This window comes from Helianthus annuus, chromosome 11 (genome assembly GCF_002127325.2).
Source record: "Helianthus annuus cultivar XRQ/B chromosome 11, HanXRQr2.0-SUNRISE, whole genome shotgun sequence".
NCBI lineage: Eukaryota > Viridiplantae > Streptophyta > Magnoliopsida > Asterales > Asteraceae > Helianthus > Helianthus annuus.
The window spans coordinates 114,576,855-114,582,854 of NC_035443.2; positions in this window are offsets into that span (position 1 = coordinate 114,576,855).

The window sequence follows — 6,000 nt, forward strand, 5'->3', positions numbered from 1 at the left end:
ACGCTGCCATGTTTTAGCAACTTTGTTCGTAGTGTTTAGAGAGAGAAAGAAGAGTATGGGTTTTGATATCGTTCATCACAATAAAAAATATGGCAAATCTGAGACAACACTTTTCACAATCAAATACCCCAATCCCCAAATCCCATCGTCTCCAAAACCCTAATCCCCAAACCACCACCAAACAGCTCTCCACTGGCAGCAATCAGCTTACGCAAGGGAAACACAAGGCTCCTTCCCAGTGGTTATTATCTGCAGATTCTGGAGACGAGTTTCAATCAGGGAGGCCATCAGTTTTTAGATGCAAAGAAAAAGATGATAGCTAGAGCAAGACTGGTGGTCTTTAGCGGCAGTCAACGATGGGTGTGCCAGTCGTCTTTAAAAATGATGAACGGTGGTGTTAGATGAAGGAAGAGGTGCGATTGCTGATATTTCTATTCGACATTACCAATGTTTTGTTTTGGTTTAAACGGTGAGTACAACATCGTTTTTCGGCGAAATGAAACAAAGGGATTGAGGTTGTTTGGGTCACTGGCGGTACGAAGCAGGTATGTTTTTATGGTGCATTTGTGAGCCACCACCCCGGCGGAGCTCACCCGTGGTGGATTATTATCTTGTACTCATTTATTATATTCGATGTGGTTCTTCATGATTTAATCTATTGTTCATCAATATTTCATTGTTCTTGGTTCATAAAATCACCCGTCTCGAATTATTTACCGAATCGAAATTGAAACCGGATCATTTCAGGACTATAATTTGGTATCAAAAATTGCCAACGACCAACATATGTGAAGGATGGGATCGGGTACCAGGATAAGCTAGGAAACGAAAGAAAACTCTTCTTTCCACCACATAGCATAAACTATGTGCCTATGCCATCCCCTCACCCTAATAAAGATTTGATTGACGAAAATGATCTTATGGATCAAAATGTTTCTTATGAAAATGAAAAGGTCACTAACATCTCTGAAAATAATGCAGATTCATTTGTGTGTAAAGAAGATGTGTGCGATGAGGACGATAATTGTGGTGGCACGAATAGGAATAAAGTACTCAGGCGACAGTTATACTACTGTTAACTGGTTCGCCTAGAACCGTGATAAATCAAACAAAACTGTAAAATGTGTTGACTTAAAATCTGTTTTTTGTGATGAACAAGTTGTGTGTGAAAATCCTGTGTTTGTTCCAGAATTGAAACAAAACAGATTCGGAAAATTCCTCACTGAGGAAATTCAAGAATTTATTCCATCTCATATAGGTATGTCAGAGTCTGATAAGGAGCCAAATGAAGAAAGCAACAGTGAAGACTCTAGCACCATGATGCGTGTGTAGTGTAATATTATTTTGATGAGTATTTAAGCCCCTTTTTACACTTTTAGCCAAGTTTTAAATTTATAAAACACGATATTCACTAACACTAAACACACATATGGGCAAGTGCACCCATCGTGGACGTAGTATAGTGTTGGTAAGATACCGAGGTCGTCCAAGGACACAAGAGCTTTTAATACCGGTTTATCCTCAACGTCTAATCAAATAAAAAAGGTTAGAGAAATGTTTTTAAACTAAGAAAATAAAAACTAACTAAATGCTGAAAAATAAAAATAAAATAAAAACAGATAGACAAGATGAATCACTTGGATCCGACACGTGTATTAGTATAACCTTTGATTATTTTCGCACTTTTGCACTTGTTTAAGAGATTATCTTAGTTATTGTAGTAGGCCCCTCTTTTGAAGGCGACGTTACCCTCAACCCAGTAGTTTGAGTCAGCAAGGATACAATCCTAAAGGGTCGGATTATTGAAAGATAATGAATTAAGTTATTAATGCAAATTGTGGTAGGCCCCGCTTTTGGCGGTGACGTTACCCTCGGCTAAGTAGTCTGAGTCAGCAGGGATACAGTCCTAAATAGCCGGGTTATAGTATTAATAGTAGTTAACTTATGAGGGGGTCAAAGAGTTTGGATCCCCGCCATCCAATACCTATGGGCATTGAAGGAGATCCTACTAAATTTGACCCAGGTCCCAAGCAGGACCTTAAACGCTGAACAAGGGCAAGACCCTTACCAAACCGTTCCCTTAACCCCCGACCAGGTAGCCAACATACCTCCATATAGACCGTGGAGATATGAATGGTGAAAATATTTTATTTTATATAGACAGTAAAATAATGCCAAGACACCACGGACAAACGATAAGGAAAGATCACCTTCAACATAAGTAACTAGTTATTAAAGTCATTAATACAAAACCAAATAAAAAGTGCAAAAGATTAAAAATAAAAAGTATTATACTAAACACTTGTCTTCACCAAGTGATGTAAGAGACTTAGGCAAACATGGCCTTGATTGTCAAGAACTCTTACGATCAATCTTGGATCCCGAGACGACTCACACACTCTACGATGGACAATGGATGATGGTGGTGGATGATGGTGTTATGGTGGTGGTGGGTGGTGGATGAGGTGTGAGAGAGGTGGTGTGCCAAGGGATGAGAGAGAATGAAGCCAAGCTCCTCTATTTATAGGCTGAACAGAAGGCTGGACACGGCCCCGTGTCCGCTGGACACGGCCCCGTGCCCGTCTGACACTCTCTCTCCTCATTAATTGTAATTGCGAATTACAATTAATGCGCCTGCTGTACTTTCACCAGGCCCCCGTGCCCGCTGGACACGGCCCCGTGGTGGGCAATGGAAGCTTCTACTGGTTTGTCTTTTCTGCTGCTTCCTGGGCACGCCCCCGTGTTCGCTGGACACGGAGCGTGTTCAGACTCTGTTTCTTCTTCTTTGCCTTGGGAGGTGCCGTTGAGGGTCCGGGCAGTCTACTTTTGTTCCTTTTCTTGTATTTATGCTAGAATTAGTTGTCTTTTTGCTTCTTTTGTGATTTTGAGCTCATTTTATCCTGAAAATGCAAAAGGAAGACAAAAACACTATTTTTCCAACATTAGTACTCAAAAAGGGTTAGTTTTATGCCTTAATTGATGTGATTTATATGTTGCATTTTACACACATCAAATACCCCCACACTTGAACTTTTGCTTGTCCTCAAGCAAAACTCTTTAAATGTGGCTTACACTCCCAAATGGAATAGGTAGAAGAGAAGTTTTTTTTTTTAGCTTGTCCTAGAGTGTCGGGAATCCAAGGTCTTTGTAAGTTTTATTTTTATTTATTTACAATCCTATTCGTTATGATTTATTTTGAACATTTCATAAGATAAATTACTTATTTGGGCATAGCATGCCTTATTAAAATTCCATTTATATACAAGTTCACATACCTCATGGGAGATCACTCAACACTCGGCCGAAGGTGTATATTTTAGTGAATCACTCGAGAGCGGCATGGAACTTACGCCTTCCATAGGCTTGCCAAGCAATCAATCCTCCTCCTTTTTAACTTTTTACCTTTGTAAATATCAAGAGGACTTTTGGGGTGAAGGGTTAGGCTTGGGTTAAAGGTGGGTGGTTGGTTAGTGGTTAGTAAAAAGGGCGAAAATCGTAACAAGCGTCGGTTTTCGTGGAATACCTTGTTTTTAGTGACTTTTTATTTTGAAGTATTTCTCCAAACAAGCTTTTTTATAGCTTTTGTTTGTTTTTGACTTCATCATCATTTTTTTTTATCACGTAAAAAGGCGAGTTTACGAAAAAGCGAGCTTGTTACTAAAATAAAGGGTGAAAAATAAAAAAGGTTTTTGGTGGGTAAAAAGGGTTTTGAGGTAATGAAATGAAAGGTTTAGGCTCAAAGGGGCTATCTAGGGGGATTTTGGGTAGGTAAAAAAAATGAAAAATAATGGTTTTGAAGGAAAAATGGTTAGTCCTAATGCCTCCATCATTTACTTACTTGGGTTTAGGTTGGTAAGGACCGGGAATGTATCGTCGTGGCAAGTTCTAGATTTGTAAGAACCAAGCGGCTATTCACACAAGAAACGAAAAATGAGCATTTAGTCTAAATATGTATATTTTTATGCTCAATAAAGGCTCAAGACTCACTTTTGTGGGAATGGGTTTTTAATGTGATCAAGTATATATAATCGAATTTTTAACTAAGCTTGTCATGCCGTTTCATAATTTTCTTGTGTTGGTTCTTTTTATCATGACGCTATCGGTTGTAAACTTGTAAAAATATAACCTTTTTAGAACTTGTTATTCCCAACTTAAACTAAGACAAGTAAATAAAAAAATGAAAAAGTTTTTGAAAAAATTTGGGGTGTTTAGCGGTTCCAATAGAGTTTTGTGTAAGACTTGTGTTTAGGATTTTGCAAAATTTCAAGGTTTTAGCATCCCCCCCACACTTAAATTACACATTGTCCTCAATGTGTCCAAAAATAATGTTTTTGGTTGATTAGAATGTGTAAAAGTGGGTTTAAAAGCAAAGTTTTGTGTTACTGGCATCCTGGACACGGCCCCGTGTTGACCGGGCACGGCCCCGTGGTCAAGTGCCAGTAACAAAAATTTGAGAATTGAAACAGAAGCCTGGACACGGGGGCGTGTCCGCTGAACACGGCCCGTGTCCAGTTACCTGAACTGGGTGATTTTCTGCAGGGGGCTCAGCACGGGGCCGTGTTGGTTGGGCACGACCCGTGTTGAGCCTTCTGTGATGGAGATTTTTGTCGGGTTGCTCTGTTCTTCGTGCATGGTTCCATTTTTCTCGTTCCCTTTTTCATCCATTACCACCATGAGTGTGTTTTATTCTCAAAACAACCATCAATCTTAAAAACCATCATAACATTGCTAATAGAGAGACATTACATTAAGTTAGCTAAATAACTAGGGGATACATGAGGTTATCATAAGGGTTCTACTTATTTAGGAAAATTTCGGGAATAGCTTCCCGATGTAGTAACACTCTCTAACCGATGGCTCCTCGGTTGTCACTCAAAGCCATTCTTCTATCTCCCTTGGGAGGTAGAAGGTAGCTTCATTCTCTTCGGTGTCTCGAGGAGGAACGCTCACCGGGACTCCTTGCACCACCCTTGGTTGAGGTACTTAGTGCATGGCGTGCCATTCGGCTGGAATGATGACCTCGGGTACTACATTCCACGCCCTTTGGGTTATCACCGGAACCAAAGGCGGGGAAGCGAGAAGGTTTAACCTTTGGTGCAGGAGGTTTACTTCTCGCAGGCAGCCCTCCAAACCTACCGTCAGATGATTAATACGGTCCACCAATGCTTCTTCTACTCCCGTCATTTCGTCTATGGCTTCCCTCAAAGCGTAAACGTAGTTTACTAAGGAATCCTCCGCCGTGGACGATCTCCTTCCGTTTCGGTTATTCCTTGAAGATGTTCCGCTGGTTCTGCTGGCCATTTTCTAGGATGGTATATGTGAAGATCCCAGGAATCTCTGCTTGGTGAAGTGGTCAAAAATGAGCAGGATTCAGGCTGCATTTAAAGAAAACGACAGCACACTGGACACGGCCCCGTGTCCGCTGGACACGGCCCCGTGTGCAGAGAAAATCCTGACACATTTTGTCCGTATTCTGACAGAATCAGCAGAGAATCTTCTGAGTGGACACGGGGGCGTGTTGACCGGGCACGACCCCGTGTTGGCAGGCTGTTTTATGGAGTTTTGTCTCTACTAAGGAGTTAGTTTATATCGGGTGGCTCTTGACTTGTTGGAACAACCCCAAAGTGCCTAAGATACCTTAATTGTCCTATACTAAGGCGAGAACGCAAGAGGTTGTCGGTGAGGGTAATTCCTATTTTCATTCTAGGTGGACAAGTCCAACCCTTTCCCGGGCTCTCGTTAAAGAAGGTGTATGCCGAATCGCTCAGGTCTATGTATGCACCGAACGAAGTCGATGGGGAGTCCTTCACGGCACAATCGGCACAGGGACGACTATCGTCCGCGTCTTTTCTAGGTAAGAAGGTATTTTCGGGAGCAACGAGGTTGTCAGAATGCGGTTCCAACATTTCCTCATGGTCATCGTCTTGGGATGGATCTAAAAAATCCTTCCTAAGTTCTTTTGACCAATTGAGAAGTAGTTCTTCTAGTTGAAATAACTCG